Raw genomic sequence first — 27049 nt, forward strand, 5'->3', positions numbered from 1 at the left:
CAGCTCATGACATGGCAGCTTGCTTCTTCAAAGTCAACAAGGGAGAGAGACTCCTGGTAAGACAGATGTCACAATATTGTGTAAAGTGATCACATGTATCTCAGCACGCAGATCACTCCCAGGGGAGGGATTACACAAGTGTGTGAGCACCAGAAGTCAGGATCGTGGAGGTCACTGCAAGTCTTTTGCCACAGAGAGTTTATTGATAGCCTTCTCCCATGATACAGGATGGAGCACCCTGGCAAGGACCCTGGGAAGCAGTGCTAACATGCTGCTCAGAGAAAGCAACGTTCCACATTAAGTGAAGGTTAAGTGTCACACTGCTGTGGCAGATGGTGGAAGAAGACTGGAAAGCATGCAGGAGGGGCTGCTTCATATGAGATGGGAAAACCCAACAGCTCTGTCCTTCAAGGGGACCTAGAGGACTCTGTGTTTACCAAAGTGATAAATAATGCATGAAGGAGAAAGATGCTGGGTGTGTGCTACAGAGGCTGTGGCCTGACAAGGGAGAGAAGGGCAGAAGTGGTGAGGAATAGCTGGATTCTGGACAAGATTTGTTGACAGGCTGAATGTGGGGTGTGAAAAAAGGAGAGGAGTAAGGGCTGACTCTAAGGTTTTGGGGCCAAGCAACAGAAGAATAAGAGTACATTTACTGAGCTGAAAAAAACTGTAAGAAAAACAGCTTTGTGGGTGTTAAAAAACCAAATTTAGCCGAGTAAATTTTAAGATCATGTTGGCTTATTCAATGATTCATGAGTCAAAAAGCATCCAATCCAGCTGATATTAATAGAATAACTCTGAGAAGCTGTATAAAAGGAGAGACTTTTACAAGCAGAAGGGAGCAGGAACAAGTTTTTCTAGGCAGGAGAGCAGATTGGTTATCACAGGGTTACTTTCCTTTAGGGGATGGCAGGGGTCTAGCAGGCAGATTACCTAACTAGTGTTGATCAGGGGATTCTTGATTGACAGGTTTTAAAATTCCACTTCTGAAAGAGCTGAAATTGCAATTAAGTCTTAGTTTGGTGATGTGTGGCTTAGCTTAAGTAACCCCGGTTTGGGTCTGTTGTCTTGTTTTTAACATGGGGAAATCAAGAGTTCTGTTAATAGTGAGACGTCTGTTAGACTTTCATATAGAGACGTGAATAGGCAGCTGGATATGAGTCTGGAGTTCAGGAGCGGTCAAAGCAAGAGATAGAAACATGGGAGTTATCAGTTTATGGATATACAGACCATCCACATGGGATTGGATGACATCACCTAGAGAGGAAGTGCAGATAAAGAAGGGGTTAGAGAAATGGAGCCCCAGAGCATTCCAACATTTGGAGACTGAAGACTGAGGAGATGAGAAAGCCAGGGTCTATCACAGGACTAACGAGGGGAAGGGGAGAGAGAGAGAGAGAGAGCTGCAAGAAATGAGGGGGAGAGACCAGGCTTTAAGAAGGAACGCTGGTTGGGAGTATCATCTAATGTCAAGAGCTTCAGAGTGGAGGATTTTAAACAAGGCTGAATGCTGAAGCTCTGTGGAGCAGGCTGTGGCAGGACCAACAACCCAGGAGAGGCAGAGTGCTCAGGGTGCAGCCAGGGCTCAGAAGTAGCAAGTCATGACGGGAGAGACCAGAGAAGAGGCTGGGCGTGTAGGGATTCTATTGATGATGGGTAAAGAGATCCCTCCTCTCTCCCCTTGCCCCCTCCCCAGGCCACCAGAGAACTTTCAGTTAATTTCCAGATTATTGCTTTCCTACCCCTGGCCCCATCTTCCCAAGAGAATGACTCAGACTTTGGTAGACTGTTGTGCTCAGAAGTTCTGAAGACCAGGGGACTGAAGGAAGGAAAAGATTTTGAAAGAGATTAGATCCTAACAATAGCTGGGCTGAGGGAGAACATGGGAATGTGGTAGGGGTGGGCTTGGGAAAGAAGGGACATGAGGAAGGTGGTAAAGAAGTGTCTAGAATGATCTAGATCCTTGTGGAGCTGGATAGAATTGGGGTAGAGAAAAGAGAGAATGAAAAGTCCTGCAGGGTTTATAAATTGGACTCCCTTGAAGGTCAAGACATGAGGAACAAATGAAAGTCCTTTTCAATAATTTCTTCATTACTTCCTTGAATGCAGCAGTGCTTTGGGGTGGAGCTTGTGGGTAGTGACTAGGGTAGGATTTAAAATGGATAAAGATAATTGGACCCCACCATGAGCCAAGGTTCTGGTCCCTGAAAGAGGCAAAAATCAGGTAAGGTAATTCCTATAGAATATTATCATGAAAGACTTACCCAAGCTTATTCATTCATTCATCGATCCATACATCAATCAATCAACCAACCAATCAACCAATCCCTATAATGTCAGCTCCAGGGGTCTGGGATTTTTATCTCATTTTCTCTTATATCTCCAACACCTTGAGGAGTGCTTATTCATTCTACAAATGTGCGTTGCCTCCTGGCTATACTATCCTCTGTGTCAAGTACTGCTTTATGTTGGTGTACAAGGCAGGCATCTTCCTGTGTTGCCCTTATGTTCTAACTCTCTATTGGTATCACAAATGAACAAATACATTTGTAATTATAAGATGTGGTTTTGTTAAATGCTATAAAGGAAATCCACATGTCGATGGGCTAAAGAGTAGTGAGTGTCTTGAATTAGACTGGTTAAAATAGGCCTCTCGGCTCAAGTCTGAAGGAGATGTGGCCGTCCATGGTGGTAGGAGAAGGAATGGTTATTTTCTAAACAAAGACAACAACAAGTGTGAAGCATGTAAGGACTGAAAGGACGGGCATATCATTTTATTGCACTGTGTTTTATTGCACTTTGCAGATACTGCATTTTTTTACAAATTGAAGGGTTTGTGACAAGCTCACATTGAGCAAGTCTATCAGTGTTATTTTCCCAACAGCATGTGTTCACTTTGTGTCTATGTCACATTTTGTTAACTCTTGAAATAGTTCATGCTTTTTCATTTTTATAATATTTGTTTTGGAGATCTGTGCTGTTACTATTGTTAATTGTTTTTAAGTGCAGCAAACCATGTCCTTTTAAGATGGAGAACTTAATTGATAAATGTGGTGTGTGTTCTAGGGCTTCCCAGGTGGCACTAGTGTAAAGAACTCACCTGCTAATGCAGGAGACATAAGAGATATGGGATCAGGGTTCTATTCCTGGGTTGGGAAGATCCCCTGGAGGAGAGCATGGCAACCCACTCCAGTATTCTTGCCTGGAGAATTTCATGGATAGAGGAACCTTGTGGGCTATAGTCTATAGGGTTGTAAAGAGTCAGACATGACTGAATGTTTGTGTTGTAAGTGCTCTGCCATCTGGCCCTTTCCCCCATTTTTCTCCCCTCTTGTACTTCCCTATTCCTTGAGATACAACAATGTTGAAATTAGGCTAATTAATGCCCCTACAATGGCCTCTAAGTGTTTAAGTGAAAGTAAAAGTTGCACGTCACTCACTTTACATCAAAAGCTAAAAATGATTAAGCTTAGTGAGGAAGGCATGTCAAAAGCTGAGAGAGGCTGAAAATTAGACCTCTTGTGCCAAACAGTCAGTCAAGTTGTGAATGTGAAGAAAAGGTTCTTGGAGGAAATTAAAAGTGCTACTCCAGTGAACACTCAAATGATAATTAAGTGAAACATTGTTTTTGCTGATAATGGGGAAAAGTTTTAGTGGTCTGGATAGAAGATTAACCAGTCACAACATTTCCTTAAGCCAAAACCTAATCCAGAGCCAGGGCCTCACTCTCTTCAATCCCATGAAGACAGAGAGGTGAGGAATCTGCCGAAGAAAAGTGTGAAGCTAACAGAAGTTGGTTCATGTGGTTTAAGAAGTTGGTTCATGTGGTTAATTTCTGTAACATGAAATTGCAAGGCGAAGCAGCAAGTGCTGATATAGAGCTGCAGCAGGTTATCCATATTTAGCTAAGATAGTTAATGAACATGCTATGTTAAATCAACAGATTTTCCTTTTTGGGGGCTAAACTGTGGGTCTTGTGGGATCTTAGTTCCTTGACCAGGGATTGAACCCTGGGCCCTTGGGAATGAGAGGGCAGAGTCCTAACCATTGGACTGCCAGAGAATTCCTAGATTTTCAATGTAAATGAAACAGCCTTTATTAGAGGAAGATGCCATCCAGGACATTGACAACTAAAGAGAAGAAGTCAACGCCTTGCTTCAAAGGTCAGCCCAACTCTTTAGCTAGGGGTAAAGTAAGCTGGTGAATTGAAGTTGAAGCTAATGCTCATTTACCATAGGGCCTTTGAATTAGGCTAAATCTATTCTGCCTATGCTCTCTCTAAATGAAATAACAAAGCCTGAATGAAAGCACATCTGTTTACAACATGGTTTATTGAATATTCAAATCCCACTGTTGATTTCAAAGAAAAGATTCCTTTCAAAATATTAGTGCTCTTTAACAACACACCTGGTCACCCAAGAGCCCTGATGGAGATGTACAATGAGATTAAGGTTGTTTTCCTGCCTGCCAACACAATGTCCATTCTGCAGCCCATGAATCATGGAGTAATTCTGACGTTCAAGTCTTATTTAAGAAATATGTTTCATAAAGCTATAGCTGCCATAGAGAGTGATTCCTGTGATGGGGCTGGGCCGAGGAAATTGAAAGCCTTCTGGAAAGGATTCACCATTCTAGATGCTATTAAGAACATTTATGATTCACAGAAAGAGGTCAAAATATCAACATTCATAGGCATTTGAAAGAAGTTGGTTTCAACCCTCATGGATGACTTGGAGGGCTTCAAGACTTCAGTGGAGGAAGTGACTACAGATGTTGTGGAAAGAGCAAGAGAATTAGAATTAGAATTGGAGCCTAAAGATGGAACTGAATTGCTGTAATCTCATGGTAAAATCTTAACAGATGAGGAGTTGTTTCTTATGGAGAAGCAAAGAAAGTGGTTTCTTGAAATGGAATCTACTCCTGGTGAAGATGCTATAAAGACTGTTGCAGTGAGAACAAAAGATTTAGAATATTACACACTGAGTAGAGAAAGCAGGATTTGAGAGGACTGACTCCAATTTTGAAAAAGAGTTTTACTGTGGGGAAAATTCCATCAAACAGGATTGCATGCTACAGAGAAATCATTTGTGAAAGGAAGAGTCAATCTATGTGGCAATCATTGTTGCCTTATTTTAAGAAATTGCCACAGCAACCCCAACCTTCAGTAACCACCACTCCGGTCAGTCAACAGCCATCAACATCAAGGCAAGACCTCCACCAGCAAAGATATTATGACTCACTGAAGGCTCAGATGATGGTTAGCGTTTTTAGCAATAAAGTATTTTTTAATTAAAATGTATACATTGCTTTTTTAGACATAATGCTGTTGTACACTGAGTGTAAACATAACTTTATATGCACTGGGAAACTGAAAAATTCCTATGACTCACTTTGTTGTGATATTCACTTTATTGCAGTGGTCTGGAATTGAACCCATACTATCTCCAAGGTATGCCTGTATATTTATACTTTTTAATGAGAAGGTTGTGAACAGTCCCTGGACAGAGGTTTCAGTTCTGCATCTTCCAGTTGTCTCTCTCTGGCTTCCCAATAGTTAACATTTGTGAATGACAGTGTTTCTTTCAATCCTTTCCAATCTGAAGGACACATCATGGTCCTTCACTGTTTTAATTGCATTTCTTTGAAAATATTGGGGCGGGTGGTAAACATCTTTTCAGGTGTTTATTGGGTGTTTGTTTTCCTTTCATGAACTGCCAGTTCATCTCCCCTGTCAATCTATTTGGGATTTGTCATATTTTTATTGACCCATTAAAAGTATTTTAAATTCATTCCACTTCAAAAGTAAATATTTTTACATTACTTCTGCCAAGAGAGAAAGAGTCACCAAATGTCACATGTCAGTATTAGGATGTGAGCCCTCTGGAAAGGTTGAGGATCACTGCTGGAGGCTATATGCCTGCAAATTGACTTTTTGTTCCCTTGGTCCTTAAACTCCAGTGGGAGGGTGGGGAGGTGACCAACAAACCCCAGTTCAGTAAGAAATGTGCAATTCCAGTTCAGCAGCCGCCAGCCTAGGTTGGCCCCAGACTCCCTGCTCCCCACCGCTCCTCCCCTCCTGCCTCCCAACTGCCCCCCACTTCACACTGGGTGGTCTCCCCCTGCCAAGTTTGAAGGGATTATCCGGGATCAATATTTGAAATAGTTGTATTTTTTTTCTAACTGGAGTTAAGTTTATAAGCTTTTTTTATTTAACCACCAAACACCAGAAATAAAAACCTGGAAGAGAGCCAGTTTGACTCAGAGCCAGTATACTTCCTCGTAGCCAAGGAGCTCACCCTTCTCCTTGTTTTTCCCCAGAAGTTACTGACATTTCCTTTCAAAAGCTGATTCTTCTACTTCTCAAATTCTTCATCGTTCAGACCCCAACCGATTCCCAGAGATCCAGCTTTCCTAGTCCAGCCCCCAGCCCAACCCCGATACCTGAGCTATACCTGGAGCCGAAGCCAAGTGACCCAGGCTCTAACTCTGGGGGAGCTTTAACCACCAGCTATGCAAATGCGAAACAGGGCCCTACTCAGCGTGGGAGGGGCCCAAGAGCATCTGAACCCTCTGAAGGCTGGTCCCTGCAAAGAGATGTGGGGAGGGTTTTGCTCATACTAATCCCCAGGGGGTGGAATAAGTCCATGCACTTATTCACACTCATCATCGTCATTATTATTAATACTGTAGTGGGTAGCCATTTCCTTCTCCAGGGGATCTTCCCAACCCAGCGATCAAACCCAGGTCTCCTGCATTGCAGGCAGATTCTTTACTATCTGAGCCACCAGGGAAGCCCTATTAATATATTATCAATCATTAAACATGTACTGAGCACCAGCTGTGTAGGAGGCACTCTTCTAGGTACTGATGAACAAGACAAAATGGACTCTGGTGAAATTTGCTGCTCAGGGGGAAAGACAGACATGGAATAAATAATTCCACAAAGTCAATAATTACAAGTGTGAAAATTCTGCTTAGTCAAATGGGAATGATTTCATGGCCTCCTTTCTGAATCCTTTGGAAGTATTCAAGGGAGCAGTAAGGAGACTGCCCCAGGGGCTTGTGACGGCAGTCCTTTCCTTCTGCCTCCCACATGTAGGGCTGGGCTGTTCTGGGAAACCAGACATCCCTGACGTGAGTAAAAGACCTAGAGGAGGGCATGGGCAGAAGCTGGGCAACCCTGGAGTTGTTTTTTCTTTCCCTGCTTGGGAAACTCCTCTCGAAGTCCAGCTTCACGACTCTCATGAGCACTCTCGGCGCTTTGGGACTTGTCCTGAGACGTGGCAGGATCGTCCCGGCTGGCCTTCAAAGTCATCTCTGAGTCAGCTCTTGCTGACCAGCATATTCAGGCCTCCTCCCCTCAGCTCCCCACTCCTGCTCTTTCATGCTCAGAACTCATGTTCCAGATGGACTCAGCTGGCAAGTGTTTGAGACGTGTCTCAGCATCTTGTGATGTGTTCCTGGATCTCTGGGCCCCTGTGTGGGGTGAGTCACTGGCTATGACTTGATCCCTGCCGCGTGTGGGCCGTTTCTTCCTGGGTCCATAAACCAAAGTCCATCAACTGAAAGCAGACCCCCAGGTCCCTGCGATAAGGCCCAGAGGGGACAGCTCTGCACTGAGATACAGCCAATTGGCCCTGCCCTCCAAGGATTCATTTTTTCTCCTTTTTCTTCTACACTGATGGTTTCTCAGATTTCCTTTCTCAAGGGATGGGGATAAAAGCACCATCCCACTGGGTCATTTGCCTTCCCAGCTCCCTTTCTTTACTTAACGTTTGTTAAAACTTTTTTACACCTGGGCTATGAGACTGAACACAGCTGGGAATGCTGCCAGAGCAGAAATATTGCTGTTCCATCCAAAAGGGTGAATTTCCTTTTTAGCAATTTGGGGGAGGAGGTGAATTGGTGAGATGGGGAAATGGGAGGAAAGGGAGGTATTGTCTTTTGGTTAAGAGTCTGCTAGGATTCAAAGCCTGGCACTGTCACTTCTTAGCTAAATGGCTGTGGGCAAATTTTCTGTTTCAGTTTTCTCATCAATAAAATATAAATAAGCACCCAATTCATAAGACTGTTGTGATGATACAATTAGTTAAAACATATACTGCTGCTGCTAAGTCGCTTCAGTCGTGTCCGACTCTGTGCGACCCCACAGACGGTAGCCCACCAGGCTCCCCTGTCCCTGGGATTCTCCAGGCAAGAATACTGGAGTGGGTTGCCATTTCCTTTTTAAAAAATCCCTAAAATATGCGTTAGTAGTAGTGCTCTTGTTGATATAATAGGCACTTAGGGAGGTTCCCTTTTGTAGATTTTCGCAATTTCAGGCTGGTAATAATGATTTTTGTGTACCACCACTCCCTTTCTGTCTTTTCTGGATTAGTACTACAAAACAGCCAGCCTGGTATGTTTTCTTCCATTTTCCATCAACTCAGATTAATAGTGTTTGGCTGGAATGTTTCCTTTGCTCCAGTATCTCTGGGATCTGCCTCACTTAAGATTTGGGTGAGGTCTGAGCAGGGGAACCCATTCCTCACTGAACAATTCTTTTCTCCCCAAGCCTGAAGTCCCTCCTCGTCCATGGCTGACCCTCAGGAGAGCCTATTTGAATCATCCATCTATCAAGGCATTTATTTGCTAATTTATTCCACACACACTGTTGGGTATCAACTATCGGTTAGGTAGTGTGAGAGATACTAGGTCCAAAAAGATGAAAAATAGTTTCTGGGCTCAAGAGGTCAAAGTCACTGACAAATATAATCCTGGTGTATTAAGTGCTATTATAAAGGTAAGTGTGAGGTACCTGACCTGATCTGAGTGTGGGGGGTTGATGGTGTTCTGTGCTGGGTTCTGGGAGACGAGGAGGATTTGGCCAAGTGAAATGAAGAGGATGACATTCCTGGCAAGAAAGCAGCTGGTACAAATGCCTAGAGAGAGGAAAGAGAGCTGGCTCAGAGCTGGGTGTGGATTCTCTGGGAGGCGTGTGCCAGGAGAGGGTGGGGGTTCCTCTCAGTTTTTCTACTGATGATGGTCCTTCAGGATCGGTCATATTTACTTTATGTTTTCTTATTTTTTTAATTAATTAACTTATTTGGCTGCTCAGGATCTTAGTTGCTGCTTTCTTATTTCTTTATATTCTATTTCAAATGGTGCTCAAACAATGGTGTAAATTTTAATAATTTTCACTTGACCTATATGAAATTGGGGGATTCATTATATATATATTCTGCAATAGTGTGTATATGTTTTCACACTTCTGGTTAAACACAACAGATTGAACACATGTATTTATCTCAGATACCTTGCAAAAATATCACTGAAATGAGAGGAGACAAAAATAGGTATAAATTCATAAAGCTAAAGAGAGCAGACAACAGCAAAGACAACAGCAGATGAGAAAAGCCAATAAATATTTGGAATATGAAAATCAGATAAAAGAGAGCTAGAGAGCTATGAAGGGCCTTACACTGAGCTCCTTGTGAGATAGACCCTGAGACAGAGATCTGATGCAAGAGATTTATTGGGCAGAGCGTTTGGGAACCACACCTGCCAGAGAGCGAAAGATGCAGGGCTGGGCAGAGAGAGAAATGGAACTGGCATGCAGTCATGCCAGTCTGATCCCACAGGAAGCTCTTCAGAGTGCTCCCAAATTGAAGCAAGAGGTTCAGGCCCTTGTGTGCCTCCACAGACCAGTCATTGGAGGTGGTTGCCCCTGGAAGGGAGATAATCTTGGGAGAGGCAGGTTCCTTCATCCGGGGCCAATTTTTGGGAAGGAACTCAGCTGTGAGCCTTCAAGAGAAAATACTTCCAGCTACTGGGAAATGAGTCTCCATCAAAAAGAGAGCATCTGGGCTTCCCTGGTGGCTTAGTGGCAAAGAATCTTCCTGCCAATGCAGAAGACATGGGTTCCATTCCTGGTCCAGGAAGATCCCACTTACCTTGGGACAACTAAGCCCGTGTGCCAGAAAGACTGTTAGCCTGTGCTCTAGAGCCCGGGTGTTGTAACTACTGAAGCCCCAAAGCTCTTAGAGCCCATACTCTACAACAAGAGAAACCCCTGAAATTAGAAGCCTGTACACGGCAACCAGAGAATAGTCTCCCCATTCACCACCCAAGCACATCAAATAAAGCAACAAAGACCCAGAACACCAAATAAAAACATTTATTTATTTAAAAAAAAAAGAGGGGGGAGCATCCCAACACTCATTACCAAGAGACTCAAAGAGGAAGCAAACCCATTCAGGCCATAGAGCCCTTGAAAGGATCAGGAACTAGCAATGCAGGAGCCTCTGAGGGCAAAGAGGAGGCATGGGGCTGAAAAGAGATATCCTCTGAAAGGTTGTAAGAGGAGAACCCTTTCTTTCCCCAACCAGGCAGAGGGCTGAAGATTTAATGTGGGAAAGGCTTTTACCAGAGTGATTCCAGACCTCCAGACAAGGGAGGCACCTGAAAATGGAAGAGTTGGAGACAGTCTTTGAAAAACAGGGAATTCCGCATTCTAATTGGTGAGACCTCCAACCCCTTCCTCCACTTAACTTACAGAACTTGAACAGTTAGGTTCATAGAGACTAGGCAGGAGTCTAGACAGGAAATTCATCTCTAGGGAGATTGGCCAGCCCATAAGAAAAGATGTACCATACTGAGATTCGGGGGTTCTTGAATAAAAAAACCAGTCAGTCACCTTATCACCCTAATGAAGATTACCAAGCAATAAATTTCACCCACGGTCACATAGCTTTTAATCAGTTTTTAATGCTTCAGTTTCAAATATGGTAAAAGAGTCACTGATTATATTCATATATTCAGGGGAAAACTCAACATAAAAACAGTTAAAAAACTGATGGCAAAGAGAACTCAGAGGAAAGAGAGACAATGCAGGAAGCAAAAGAAAACTAAAAGCAAAACAACAAAAACCCTTCAGAGTCTTCAAACTAAATCAGATGATGTTATATTATTGAAATAAGAACTGATGCTATACAAAGGAACAACTACAGCATAAGAAAATGACTTCTCAATCATGAGTCCAACAAGTGGTAAAAAGAAGGCAGAATGCAGTGAGACTCCTACTTCACAAAGTTATTTAGAGCTCAGCTGACAAAGTCTGTGCCATCCTTGCCATGGAGCTTCCAATATCACCCTGGGGAAGAGAAAGAGGGTCTCTTAGAAGGTTTTATGGATCAGGTCTGTAAGTGGTGAGCATCACATTTCATCAGCTAAAAGGGACACAGCCTAGCTTTGTGCTCAGGGACAAGATCTATTTGGGTGAATACATTGTAATGTCTGCCACAAGAAGTGTTGGAAGTCAAGTCAGGGAATTATCACAGCAGGCCTGGAAGTTAGCTAGTCCAGATTAAAGCAAGTGATGGAAGGCTCCTGGAGGGAATGTCTTTACGAAAAAATGGAACTGAAACTGTATCAGATGCTTAACTGAAAACAAAAGTTGAGTTCAGGGGTTTTTACAATGTTCTTGTCAGTGTAAGAAGAAATTATGTAAACCCATGGCTGATTCATGTCAATGTATGGCAAAAACTATTACAATATTGTAAAGTAATTAGCCCCCAACTAAAATAAATAAATTTATTAAAAAAAAAAAATACCCAACATTAGTATGTTAAAGGAAAAGAATGACTTATTGTTCTGAAGACATGAAAAAAGTCTATACACCCATTCTTAGGTGAGAAAACTAAATATAGTAAGTATGTTGATTCTTCTAAACTATTTCATAGACTTAATGCAGGGTTTCTCAGCCTCTGCTTAATGACACTGTGTGCCTTATTATTGTGCCAAATAATTCTTTGGGCTTTCTTTAAGGGAAGGAGGGAGACCGCGTGCATTGTAGGATGTAGACCAGCATCTCTAACCTCTACCCATTCGATGCCAGCAGCACTCCTCCAAGTTGTTGATAATCAAAGCTAAATGTTACCCAGACATTGCCAAAAAAAAAAAAAAAAAAGAAGAAATTATGATAGTGAAAAATGGCAGCTGACAAAAGGGAGGAAATTATTCCCTATAGAAAAAACAGTGAAGGAAAGAAAGTAGTGATTTAACCAAAAATTGTAACATATCTGTTTTGGAAGTGTGATGTAGGATGAGGGATAATGAGAAGCAATAGTGCTACATTATCATTTTCTGTATAGAAAGTCAATGGATAATATATAAAGGTATTGACCTAAAAAGTAGCTGTATAACCCTGTTGGTTATAAATACAGACATAAATACCATGCAAAGTAGCAGAAAACACTTAAAAGGAAGATAAAGGAGATGGGGAGGAGTTAGTGGGAATTTTGTGGTTATTGTTTATAAACCTTATATGTTTTGACTCTTGAAACCTTGTCTATGTATCACTTCAAAATAATAATGATACATGTAAATCAACTATACTTCAATAAAAAAATAATAATGACATAAAAAGTCCATGCATAGGACCTGCTTCAGGGGTGACTGGATCCAGGAACTCATACAAAGTTATCAGGGCTTGATTTCTCAGCTCTTCTCTCTGTTTTGAATTCATTTTTAGTTAGGCCCTTTTCATGGGGGCAGAGGACATCCTGGCTGTGTTTTTCTTCCCTCCTCCCTCTTCTCTCTTTTTCTCTCTTTCTTACTAAAAAAGATTTAATTGTGGCTACAAAACACATGAGGCTTCCATCTTAACCATTTTTAAGTGTACAGTTTAGTAGTGTTAGGTATATTTACATTGTTGTGCAGCAGATCTCCAAAAGTTTATATCCATGACACAAGTCTTCCTTCTCCCATCCGCAGCTCCTGGTAACCACCCTTCTACTTTCTGCTATTTTCTTATAGCTATTAATGGCAGCAGAAGGAAACCTCACTTTCCTGATAAGTCTGACAAAAGTCCCAGGATTGTTCCACTAGAGTGACCAGGGATTGGCCAGCATCCCCCAAACAAATGGCCTGAGAGTCAAGGATGAGTGGTTGCCCAAGAAGTGCTGACAGCAGAAGGGGCCCATACTCCAGGCAAACAAAACCAGCAGAGTCCCACAGTGAACAGAGAGAGGGCCAGGCTGTGAGACAGCAGCCGCACCAACCCTCCCATCCCCCACCCAGCTCCCCGCCGCACCCCGCCCCCGCCCCCGCCCCGCCCTACTGCTCCACCCTCCCCCACACCCTCCCCCCAACACCCTCTTCATAACCCCCCCATCTGATTTAGAACTTAGTCTTATCTCCATGATCTATCAAGCAAGCAAGTTTATCTCAACTCTCCAACAGACTTTAAAAAATCTCTTTAGTATAAACGTTTTCTTTTAAGAGTTATTATTCAGATAAGTAGAAAATTCTGATTATTAGTAACTTTAACCTTCTTTGGAAATATTCATGTTATTTTGTTTTTTTCTTTATTAATTGTCTGTTCATGCTCTTTGCCCACCCATGGTATTAATAAATACATTTATCAGGCTTCCCAATTCTAATAAACGTGCAAAAATATGTTTAAAAATATATCTCACAGAACTTTGTACAAGACTTTAGAAATTACCTAGTGGCTTACTCTTATTTTACAACAAAGAAAAATAAAGGATGGAGAAGTGAAGTGTGAAGCCAGCTCTAGAACCCTGTTGGTAATGGATGAAGAAACAGAAAACCCGGTTTGATTCTCTACATGTTAGAATATGCAGCCCCTTCAATTACTCCTGAATTTGGTTCCCCTCAAAGTCACATTTTCTGCCCAGTCACCAGTTTCAGAGTTTACAGAGAGCCATCTTTATTTTCCCACAGTTTGCAGCATTTTTAAAAGACTGGGGCTAAATAGCTGAGAAGATTTGTAAGCTAACTTGAGGCCCCTTGTGATTTTATGCGTGAGAGCAATCCCCTCTCCTCACCTTGCAAATTTCCACTCCAGCTAGCATTGGATTGTGTTTTGCCATTTAAATAATACAAGTTACAGGGGGAAAAATGATTAATCTTGTAACTCTGTCAAAGAATGAGAATGAAATGTTGATTTTCTTGCGGGGGAGGGAATGCAAAGGATAGAGCAACCATCTGGCCTTGGTGCCTTTTTGCTTTGCACTCCTGGAGTCTCCCACATTGCAGCAGCCGATTCTTTACCAGCTGAACCACCAGGGAAGCCCACTCATGAAGCTTGGGACCACAAAAGAGATTGAAAATATACCCTGGTTGGAATGAAGCATTCGGTGTTCCTTCTGCTGTTCTCACTTAGTGTTAGTGATATGGTTGCTGTGTGGGCCCGAGCAGATGTAATTTGTAGAAGGGTGACTGGAGGGTTTAGTGTTTCAAAATGTAAACTGAACTCTAAAGAATGAGCCATTGGGCAGGATTTTCTCTCAATGAGGAAATCTCTTTGTCCAGAGTAAACTTGAAGCAATTGTGTTTTGTTGACTCTAAGTTTCAAGACTAATCAAGTGTCTACTGCAGTTTGGAAGGCTAACTGCTGAACTCTATTTTTATCTGTTAACTTCATGTTTCCTTTTTCCTTGACAGTGTGGCCCACTGGAGTGATAATAGGTTAGACAGCTGCTTCAGTTAGACTGCTTTTGGGAGAGTAGATGAATTAATTCTCTTCAGTAGATAATAGAGAGGTTTAGAATTATTGAGAGATGGGATTGGAGCTTCAGATGGACAAATCTTCAATGGTAAAAGCAGGAGGGCAGGGTTAGAACTAATAATAATGGCTAGAGCACTTAGTAGGTATCAGTCATTGCAGGAAACCTTTACAAGTATTATCCCATTTAATGTTAATAACAATCTATGAAGTAGGTACTGCTATCTTTACTTCACAGATGAATAAGCAGAAGTTCACAGTAGTAAAGTTACTTGCCCAAAGAAACACAACTAGACTTCTTGGGGCCAGAGCAAGCAGTCTGATTCCGGTACCCTGGGCTCTTAGTCTTTTTCTTTAAAGCTCCATGATTGCCTTGAAGGTTGTATCCCCTGCTCCTGAAATAGTGCATGGCAAATAGCAGGTGCCCCTCAACTATTAACCAGCTGAATGTGTGAATACTCCATGCTGCCTTGGCCTGGGTCAGGATCAGTGTTATCTGCAAGCCAGGGAGAACTGAAAGCTACATTCAGATGACCTTTCAAACTTCTCAGAGCTTTCTGTTCAAATTTAGAACTTGGATAATTGTCACAGTTAGGAGCCCTCTTTGTTTCAGCAGAATGCAAATACATATTTAAAAGTAGTGGTTATTATGATTACCACAGTTAAAGTGGAAAAACGTAATGACTGAATGTTCAGTGGCAGAGGGTTGGTTAAATAAACCATGGAATGTAATGATAGAACACTCAACAGCTGTTAAAAATCAAGTTGTAGAATACCACATGGCATAAAATGCATTCTTGATACATTGTTCAAGGGAAAAACCAGATTACAAAATACTATGTAGAGCATTGGCTCAATACTGAAAGAAAATAAAATAAAGTATTGACAGTAGTAATTTCTGTGTGATGAGAGTATAGATGGTTTTAATTTTCTTCTTTGTGATGTTTAAATATTTTTTCAGATTTTCTACAATAACTATGAATTTTATATTCAGAAAAAAGCAACAACATGTTTTTCTTTAAAAAGCAGTTGTAATCAGATTTTGATTCTTGTTTTCATATCTAAGATATGAAGTTACTATTTAATGAAAGACAACATAGTGCAGCTGGTAAGAACATGGTCAGTGGAGCCAGACTTCAGTGTTCAAATCCCAGCTATACCGTTTACAAACTGTGTGACTTTGGTGAAATTAGTTAACTTATCTGTGATTCAGTTTCTATATGTGTAAAATGGAGAAGTATTACTTCCTACCTCAGAGAATTGTTATGAGGATTGAATGAATGAATATAGCTAGAGTATTTAGAACAGTCTGTATGAGTTCATTATTAGTTTATCATTAAAAATTCTCCCAAATTCTCTTATCCCACCTTTAAAAATGCACAAGCAGAGGACTTCCCTGGTGGTCCAGTAGTTATGACTCTGTGCTACCAATGCAGGGGGCCCAGATTGGATCCCTGGTCAGGGAACTAGTTCCCACATGCCACAACTAAAGACTGAAGATTCCACGTGCTGCAATTAAGACCCAGTAGAGCCCAATAAATAAATAAATATTTTTTAAAATGCACAGGCAGAGGAGCACCTAGGTCAGGAATATTAAAGCCTATGTATTTGTAATTCTAGTTCAAATGTGTGACTAGGATATGCCCAAGAGGACCCCAGGAAGAGATCCAACTGAACCTCCCAGGGCTCATTATCGCCATGAAAAAAAGTAGATTTTGCAAAAATTCATAGTTATTATGCCCTCACTTATTAGCTGAATTAGCCAAAATATATTGATAGTTAAAACTGCGGGAAATTAAAATACAAGGGAGAGATAATTCTTCCCATCTCAACCCTCAGATCACCTTCTACCATGACTCTTGACCTCCCTATGTTCCCCAAATATTAGCCACCTTATATTGTGAACCTTCAAATTCGTGTCTTCTGTCTCACTTCTCATCCTTCACCCTCTTCATACCCCTCCCCTCAGCCAGCACCCTACTCCCACTCCCTGGCCCGGCTTTAATGACTGACCGTCACACAGAAGAGTCTGAATTCCACGCCAGCCTGCAATAGCCTCTGACCTCTCCAACTTCTGAGGTCCTGGGAAAGGGAGCCTGAACATGACCCTGTCAGGAGAGTGGGAAGTGGCAGTGAGATGCCCCCAGAGGACCTGCTCCCAGGCTGGCCTTATCCTGGTGTGCAGGCTGGGATTTCCTGCCCGGAAGCACCAGGCCTGGACACAATGGGAGTTATCAGTAACCATCGGGGGATCGGGACCATGGTGGGAGCCCTTCACTTAGCTATGGGTTTTCCAGGCCTTTCCTGTGTGAATCTTTACTTCCGTGGAAGCTCTTGTTTTGATTTTTTTCAAGATGGAAGCCCTTCCCCCAGCTTCCCACCCTCTGTTGCTTCAGGTCAGCTGCCTTTCACTTCTCATCCTTCGGGTCTTCCTTTGGATCTAAGTCAACTGAAGATGGTAATGAGCAGAGTCTGGATAAGGAAAGTGTTTCCACTCTTTCTAGATCTTTTTTCTTTTTAAAATTATAGGTGAAATTGATGATATTAATTGTCTTCCATGATGATAATAGTATCATCCGTCAACTGAGAAAATTAATAAATTATACCTGTATTGAGGCTTACATTCTTAACCTAAGAGATTATTTGGCTTATTTAACAGTATGCAAAAGAGGGTCTTTTTATATTAAAAACAAAGGATTTTTTTTTTTTCTAAACTCAATGGTTTACTTATAAGAAAACATTTTAGAGGAAACAATTTATTATGTTGCAAGTCTTAATGGTACAAACAGCAGGTTTGCTTTAAAAATTTGTTGCAAAATAATAGCTCTCATTTACTGCATTCTTAAGTTATGTATCAAGTGGTTTGCTCATGTTAGCTTGTTCAGTACCCAGGACCACCTATTTTGTGAATGACAAAACCACTCCTCAGAGGCGCTGAATAACTCACTGAGATCACTTAGGGTGTAAATGTCAGAACTGAGTTTTGAACTCAGACTGTGTGACCACAAGGTTGGTGCTTTTAACCCTACACTCTACTGCTGCCTCCAGAGTAGCTGAGACCACTCATATCCACCAGTGATCTCAAATATTATTGTTGTATTGGATGCGGCTTTAGGTCTGAAAACTTGTCTCTATCTCTAAGCTCAGAAAAGAAGAAAAGATGACGGCATTTGTTCCCACAGACTCCCTGTATTTCAAAAGATACAATAAATTAAACCAACCCACAAAGAAAGTGTCAACAAGTTAAACAGAGGTATGATTTTTCCGATGTGTATATCTGTATATGTGATAATATATATGTATATGATATAATAGCAGATACTTTCCAAATAATTCTTAGGATGTTCCTATCTTTCCAGACTTTTCTATCCTCATCTAGCTATAAGGTCATTGAGTATTGCCAATTCCTACTTCCCGAGTTGGATGTGGGAAAAGAGAAAGCAAAGCAAAGGAAAAGAAAGGAGGAGGCAAGGAGAACAAGGAAGAAAGTGCTGCTTAGAAATAGAGGTGTGGGGTTAAGACTGCCCAAGGACAACACACTGTCCCTTCCTTTCAGCCCTGGATTCCTCAGCAGGTGTCCCTCTGTCCTCTCCTGCAGGAGGGTGAGCTGCTGTGGGCAGTGAGCCCCACACAAGGGAGGCAGCTGTGTCTGGGGGACCCCTAGTGGGAGGCCTGCTCTGACTCAGAGGGGATGGGCCAGACCCGCGCCTCCCTGTTTGCGCTTGGATTCCACCGGGACCCATTGTGCAATGACTCAGATCAGTGCTCACTGTCCCGTGAAGCCTGAGGGATGGGTGTCAGAGCCTGCTCTGGGTTAACACCCCAACAGTCAATTTAATGTACTTAATTAATTTTTGTGGTATCCAGCCAGCCGCCTGAGGGGTGGATCTCTGAGATCATCATGACACATGTGCCTGCAGCTCCTTGGGCTCTGCAGTCACTGTGGTTTCCAAGGGACCTTGAGTCACATACAAGGTCACTGGTGCACTTAGAGGAGCACCGTCCCGGAATGTGGCCCATGTGAGAACCTGGGAGGGGAGGAAATTGGGCACTTTCCAGGGGAGGATGGTGCTGTGCCGTCAGAGGGGCCATCCTGCTGCACCCCCCAGGTTAAGGGACCTCATGCAAGTGGGTGCCTCTGTGGCCTCCACAGAAAAAAGCAACTGTGGGTCCTTTGGGGGGTGCTGTGAAAGTCATGTGACTTGGGGGAGCTTGGAGATTTTCCAGGGAAATCAAAATTTATTGACCAAGGGCCCTAAGATTTCCTGGAGAGTTCTGAGTTTTGGTCAGGTAGAAGGTCTCAGATAATCTGCCCAGGGTTTTGTGAAATTCGTGGTCTAGAAGCTCTGGGGTGACTCTGTATATTGGGAAATCACTGCTATCCAGCAAGTCCTTGGAGGCCTTGTGACCTGGATAAGGAAAAAGTCTAGTGCTAGACTCAAGTGCTGCTTCATTCAAGTAAATGGCCTCAATTCAACCATGATGAGGAAATTCAGCTTTCTCTGTGGGGATGGCTCCTATTAGCCGGATACAGAAAAGTTGGATGACCAATGATACCAACTCATGCACATATAAGGCCCAAGGTGAGGGTGGAGGGTGAGATCTGAGGAAGGGCTGTTTCCATTTACCAGGAGCACCACTGGCCCAGGTTTCTGTCTTTGCTCTGACCACTCCTGTCTCCTAGTTCCCTCTCAGAGGCAACCCAACACTGTCTTCCCCTGCCTGGGGTGACAGTAAGGGCATCCTCCCTGGGTAAGCTGGATCAGCCCAGCCCACCATCTCCAAGTTCAACACATGCTTTATTCAACACCAGGCCCAGTTCTTGTGGCTGAGAGGACAAAGCCCTCTGCCTCCCCTCATGACCTCCTGGCTCAAACACCCACTCACACCAGACAGTGGATGATGGTTGCTCTTTCCCACAATTAGCTCTTGAGGTCTTTGTTTCCTTATTTACAGTTCTCGATACAGTAAATTCCAACTGTGCTTAAAAATGAAACAGGAGAAAATGGTTTGGAAGACAAAGGAGATTTTTTCCCTCTTATTCAGATGAAGGATGATTGTAAGGACAGAGCCTGGTCTCTAAGGATTCTTTTGTTTAAGTAATATGTGCTTGGGGAAGTCATAATCTTTTCAAGAGGCTTTTCCACTGCATTGAAGAAAGTGCCGTAGCTCCATTTGGGAAACAGGGGTACTGGAAAATAAAGAGGTACAGTCATTTCACAGCTTCGAATAAGAAATAAAGAGTGGACTTAAAATTCTTTCAAGTTTTTAATTCTGTTCTACCATGTTCCTCAAGGAGGAGGTCTGGAGACCCAAGGGGTCTTCAGTTGTAAAAATCTGTGTCTGGACCATCAATATTAAGTTGGTAGCAATATGTAACAGAAGCTTTAAGAATGTACTTGTACCCAGCAGCTCCATTTCCAGGAAGCTCTTCTGTGAAATTAGAGCTATGCAAAAAAATAGTTGGGTTCAAACCCTGGGTTGGGAATATTCCCTGGAGGAGGGCATGGCAACCGACTCCAGTATTCTTGCCTGGAGAATCCCATGGAGAGAGGAGCCTGGAGGGCTATAGTCCATAGGGTTGCAAAGACCTGGACACAACTGAAGTGACATAGCACACATGCAAGGAAATAGTTAGTGATGTTCATCACAGGGTTGTCTATAATATCAAAAAACTAGAAATGGCCTAAATATCGAATAATAGGGAATACATGATTGTAATATATTCGTTATTCATTATGTACTGTTGAAAGTGATGAGCATTGTCAAAGAAACAATGTATTGTTAAATGAATAGGCAGGCTTCAAGACAGTAGGTATAGTATTACCCCAGTTTTAATTTAAAAATATGTATATGTCTCAGAAAACTATTAGTGATATTATTTATGGATAGTTTAAATTTTTTTCTTTATGTTTCTAAATTCTCTGCATTGAATATGCATTTGTTTTTAGTAAAAACACATGTACAATAAATGTTACAAAAAGACTACTCAAGAAGGTAACTAAGGGGAATTCCCTGGTGGTCCAGGTGGTTAGGACTCGGCACTTTCACAGCAGAAGGCCTGCGTTCAGTCGCGGGCTGGGGAACTAAGATCCCACAAGCTGTTCAGTGTAACCAAAAAGAAAGTCAGATTCTAAGTACTGGGAAACAAAGAGTGTGGCTACTTGTCAATCTTGTTTAACAGCCTTGGCAAGGACCTGGATAAGTCATTTAATTCATCTCTGAGGTTTGAGGCTTTCTCACCTGTCCATCACCCAGGCATGGGGAGAGACACAATTACTGTTGGGATGAATTCCTCAAAGTTTAATAGTTTTATAAATACCTTAGTCTCAATACTATTTACAGAATCTATACTTTACTTTCCATAACTCTTATAACAGGAAGTAGTAATAATAATAATAGCTGAAATTGAGTCATTAATTTCTATTAACCAGGCTCTATGGCTCAGATGGTAAAGAATCTGCCTGCAATGTAGGAGACCAGGATTTGATCCCTGGGTTGGGAGGATCCCCTGGAGAAGGGACTGGCAACCCACTCCAGCATTCTTGCCTAGAGAATTCTGCGGACAGAGGAGCCTGGCGAGCTGCAGTCCATGGAGTTGCAAAGAGTCAGACACAACTGAGTGACTAACACACACACACACGGTAAGGAAACATTTTACATATATAAACCCATTTTTATTTCTCCCTTATCGACTTCCTTCTTTCTCTCACACGTCCCACAGATCTGTCAGCAAATTCTGTCAGTTCCTACTCACAACCTATGCAGATGCTAATTAATCATTCCTCACCACCTCCTCCATGGCCACTCTAAGCCACTTTACTCTCTTAAGCCTGGGTCACTGCAACAGCCTCCCAACTGGTCTTCTTGCTGCTGTCTGCCTGCAGTCTGTTAAAATGTAAATCAGATAATTTAATTAATCAGCTCACTTATAGCTCCCCCTCCGGCTCAGAAGAAAAGCCATAATCTTTATAACAATCTGTAAGATTCCACATGCCTCTCTATGCCCTACTCTTCCTTTGTACTCCCCTAAAACACCTTAAAGAATCTGCCTGTCATGTGGGAGACCTGGGTTCGATCCCTGGGTTGGGAAGATACCCTGGAGAAGGGAAAGGCTATCCATTCCAGTATTCTGGCCTGGAGAATTCAGGGGGTTGCAAAGAGTAGGACATGACTGAGTGACTTTCACTTTCACTTTCAAAATACCTTACCCTCTGACCGTGTCATCTTTTATCCTACAGCTCCATCACTAAGTTTTGCTGAACTGGCTTTCTTTTTTATCCAGTTTATATTAATGTATTTTAAAATAAAAATTGTATACATTTAAGGTATATACCATGGTGATTTGATATTTTGTATTCCTAGTGAAATGATTACTACAGGCAAGGAATTAACGTAGCATCTCCTTACAGCTGCCATTTTTTTGTGGATGTGATGTGTGTACCTGAAATCTACTCTCTCAGCCTATTTACAGTGATTGATATGATATTATTAAGTATAGTCCTTATGCCTCATGTACAGTACAGCTCTAGACTTAATTCAATTCATCCTATTTGATTTGCAACTTTGTACCCTTGACTATCATCTCCCAATTCCCAACCCCACCCTTCCAGTCCTTTTGTACCCTCTGCTTCTGTAAGTTCCACAATTTTTTTTAGATTCCACATATAAGTTAGATCACAAAGCATTTGTGTTTATCTCTCTTACTTATTTCACTTAGCATAATGTCCTCCAGGTTCATCTATGTTGTAGCAAATGGCATTTCCTCCTTTCTCAGAGTTAAATTTTACTTATATATAAAAATATACATATATAACATCTTGTTTATCCATTTATTTGTCAATGGATGCTTGGGTTGTTGCCAAGTCTTGCCTTTGTGAATAGTGGTGCAATGAACATGGGAGTGCAGATAGCTCTTTAAGATCCTGGTTTCATTTTCTTTGGCTATATACTTAAAAGTGGGATTGCTGGATCACAAGGTAATTCTTCTTCTTCTTCTTTTAAAAAGAAACCTACATACTGTTTTCCATTATGGTCATACAAATTTACATTCTTACCGAAACTGGTGAGGGTGTGGAACATCCTCACCAACACTTGCTATTTGTTGTCTGCTTGATAACAGCCATCCTAACAGGTGTGAGGTGATCTCTCATTGTGGTTTTGATTTTCATTTGCCTGATGAATAATGATATTGAGTACTTTTTCATATACCTTTGGCCATTTGTATGTTTGCTTTGGAATATCTGTTTGGGTCCTTTATTTTAAAATTGGATTGTTTTCTTGCTGTGAGATTTTTGAGTTCCTTATATATTTTGGATATTAACCCTTTATCAGATGTATGATCCCCAAATATTTTTTCCCGTTCTGTAGGTTGTTGCTTCACACTGTTTTATGTTTCCTTTGCTGTGCAGAAGGTTTTTAGTTGGATACATTCCAACTTTAAAACTAGTTTGGAAGTGTTTTCTCCTTTTCAATTTTTTGAAAAAGTTTGAGAAGCATTGGTATTAATTTTTTGTCAACAGTTTGGCAGAAATCACCAGTGAAGCCATCAGGTCCTGGGCTTTTATTTGCTGGGAGGTTTTCTTTGTTTGTTTGTTTTTACTGAGTCAATCTTCTTACTCATTATTGACTTGTTCAGATTTTTTTCTTTCTTCATTATTCAGTTTGTTCATAACCTCAGTGATAGGTTATATGTTTCTAGGAACTCATCAGTTTCTTTTCAATTGTTCAATTTGCTGGTGTATAAACGTTCATAGTAGTCTCTTATGAACCTTTGTATTTCTGTGGTATTGGTTATAATGTCTCCTCTTTCATTTATTTGGGCTTCCCTGGTGGCTCAGATGGTAAAACGTCTGCTTGCAATGTGGCAGACCTGGGTTCGATCCCTGGGTTGGGAAGATCCCCTGGAGAAGGAAATGGCAACCCACTCCAATATTCTTGCCTGGAAAATCCCATGGACAGAGGACCCTGGGTAGGCTACAGTCCACGGGGTTGCAAAGAGTCAGAAATGACTGAGCAACTTCACTTTCTTTTTTATTTCATTTATAATTTTATTCATTTGAGCCTTCTTTTTTTTCTTAATATAGCTAAAAGTTTATCTATTTTAGCTTTTTTATAAAACCAACTCTTGGGCTTCCCCAGTAGCTCAGTGGTAAAGAATCTGCCTGCCAATGCAGACATGAGTTTGATCCCTGGTCTGGGAAGATATCCCATACCGAAGAGCAACTAAACCTGTACGCTACAACTACTGAGCCTATGTTCTAGAGCCAGGGATCCCCAACTACTGAGTCCATGTGCCACAATGACTAAAGCCCATGCATCCTAGACTCTGTGTTCTACAACTAGAGAAGCCATTGCAATGAGAAGCCTGCACCACAACTAGACAGTAGCCCCCACTTGCTGCAACTAGAGAAAAGCCCACATAGTAACAAAGACCCAGCAAAGCCAAAAAAAGAAAAAATCTCTTAGTTTCATTGATCTTTTCTATTGTTTTTTCCTATTTCATTTATTTCTTTTCTGTTCTTTATTATTTCTTTCCATACACTAACTTTAGGTTAGTTTGCTCTTCTTTTTCTAGCTCCTTGAGGTGTGAAGTTAGGCTATTATTTGAGATCCTCCCCCTTTTAGTGTAGGCATTTATTGCTATAAACTTCCCACTTAGAATTGTGCTGCATTCCATAAATTTTAGTATGTTGTGTTTCCATTTTCATTTGTCTCAAGGTATTTTAAAAATTTCTCTCTTGGTTTCTTCTTTGACTATTGGTTGTTCAGGAATATATTGTTTAATTTCCACATGGTTATGACTTTTCTATTTCCTCTGATAGTTGTTGATTTTTTATTTCATTGTGGGCAGAAAAGATACTTAGGATGATTTCAATATTCTTAAATTGGCTAAGACTTGTTTGGTGGCCTAACATATGATTTATTTCGAAGAATATTTCATGCGTGCTTAAAAAGAATTTGTTTGATGAAATGTTCTATTATGTCTGTTAGGTCCATTTGGTCTAAAGTATAGTTCACGTACAACATTTCCTTGTTGATTTTCTGTCTGGATGTTCTATCCATGGTTGAACATAGGGTATTGAAGTCCTCTGCTATTACTGTGTTGCTATCTATTTCCACCTTCAGTTCCATTAATATTTGCTTTATGTATTTAAGTATTCTGATGTTGGGTACATGTATATATTTACAATTGTTATATCCTCCTGATAAATTGACCCCTGTATCATTACATAGTGACTTTATATGTCTCATGACAGTTTCTGACTTATAGTCTGTTTGTCTGATATAAGTATAGCCACCCCTGCTCTCTTTCAGTTACCATTTGCATGGAATATCTTTTATCAGCTCTACACTTTCAGTCTATGTATGTCCTTAAAGCTAAAGTGAGTCTTTTGTGGGCAGCATATTATTCAATTTTTTTTTTTCATCCATCTGGCTACTCTATACGTTTTGACTAGAGAGTTTAATCCATTTAAAGTATTATTGATAGGTAAGGATTTACAACTGTCATTTTAAAAATTGTTTTATGGCTGTTTTATAGTTTTCCTTGTTCTTTTCTTTCTCGCTTGCTGTCTTCCTTTGTGATTTGATTTTTATTTTTTCATAGTGTAAGCTTTGATTCCTTTCTCTCTCTTTTTCTAAGCCTGAGCATTTCTTTAAGAGAAGTTTAAAAATTGCCAATTTTATCTCTTTACTGGGTATAAGTCTATTCAGATTTTGTATTTATTCTTGAGTCAGTTTCTATAGTCTGTCTCTTTCTAGGAATTTGTACAGTTCATCTAAGTTGTCTACTTTTGTTGACATACAGCTGTTCATAGTATTCCCTTATAATCCTTTTGTTTGTCTAAGATGTCCCCTCTTTCATTCCTGATTGTAGCTGTAATTGCATTTCAATGAAAGATAGTGTATATAACTAAGGAAACTTGAGATAATGTAAACTAAAAGACCAATAATATCACCTATCTTAATGACCGTTTGTTCCAGCAGTGCTGAAACACAGTGCTTAGAAATTGTCTTATAGACCTAGAAAATTAGAAAGAACATCTCTGTGTATTGGAATCGCTACCACTGGAGTCTCATGGCATTACCAAAGAAGTCATGTCTCTGCTTATAGAGCAGCTAAGAGTTATCTGATAATGTATGGGGATATTTTCTGGGCAGAAACAATTTGAAAAGAAGATTAAAACTGTTCATAATATTAACCACCACTGTTCACTTACCTGGTAAAATCATGAAGGGCAGAATTCACTAACTCTTCATTGCTCCCTTCAGTTGTTTTCAGAAAGGCAGTTAAGGAGAAGAAAGGGAAAATCATGACTTTCCAATTCACACAAATCAGGTAGCATCTGCTACATGCAGATAAGCTAATCATTGAATGTTTGGCTATGGGTTTAATAAACCATTATTTGGAAATGAGCTAGAATATTTAGGAGAATGATAATATAGGTTTAAGGACTTTTATTGACTGTGGGATATAGTACATTCAAACTATAACCAGTTGAGGTATCTCCTATTTTTCATACAATTTTACAAATGAAAATTGTCTACTTCTTTTAAATATGGTAAAATCAGACCCTAAATCAGATACCACTCTGAGCTCTGCCATAATACTAAAAATCAAATATTTGTCCCAAAACAGCAGGAATTTTGGTTGTCTCATTTCATAGTTGTGTCTCAACCATAATTCTTTGGACCATACCAGCATCCAATGAAGAGTTGTAGAATAAGTAAATGATTAATAGTAGCTGTCTGTCACTAGCGTTCCAATGTAAATAATAATAATGAAAACCTCCTTTTTGTTGAAGAGGTATCATAGTTCAAAGGCAAAATAACCTCTCCCAGCAGCTATCCAAATCTCCTGAAGGATTAGTCCCTGAGTGATGAAGCACCCCAATTCAAGGTTCCAAAAACTCAGCCTGTCGGAAATATCAGAGCCTTAAAACAATCACGTTTAAAACACTGTTGTTGTAAGGATTTTCTTTGATTTAAATGTTGTTTCTTTTGGAAAGGGCTTGTTATTTTTCTAAGCAAGTTGGGTCATTGAACTGGGCAAACCAGGGAAAGGGAAGATTAAAGAAGACATTTTAAAAACAGAAACTATGTTCACTTTTTTTGTATATGGCTTGACTGAGTTTCTGTTGCCTTACATTTAATTTCACCAATAAATGCTTTTTATTAAAAAGAGACTGAAAATATAATTCAGTGTAAAGAATTTTAATAAGATACTTAGCAAAATGTTGACAACTGCAAACTGGATGATGGGCTTTGGGGGTTTCATTATTTCCTATTATTATCCATTTATATTATAGCTCTTGTAAAACTAAGCTAACGAATAGTGAAGACAAAAGCCAAATAGTTATATCAAGAGTTGCCATTAGGTAGGGTCCTAGGTGGCCATGATAAGCTAAAAGTATTTCAAAGTTATGAGGGATTTGAAAGTATGGGTAAGAAGAAGAGGCTGACGAGCTTAGGTAGGAGAATGGAAAGAGGCAGATGTCTTGCCCAAGGAGAGTGGCCTCTTTTCCTTGTAGATTTTCA

This window comes from Giraffa tippelskirchi, chromosome 5 (assembly GCF_054371585.1).
Source record: "Giraffa tippelskirchi isolate mGirTip1 chromosome 5, T2T-mGirTip1v1.2.pri, whole genome shotgun sequence".
In the NCBI taxonomy this organism is placed as follows: Eukaryota; Metazoa; Chordata; class Mammalia; order Artiodactyla; family Giraffidae; genus Giraffa; species Giraffa tippelskirchi.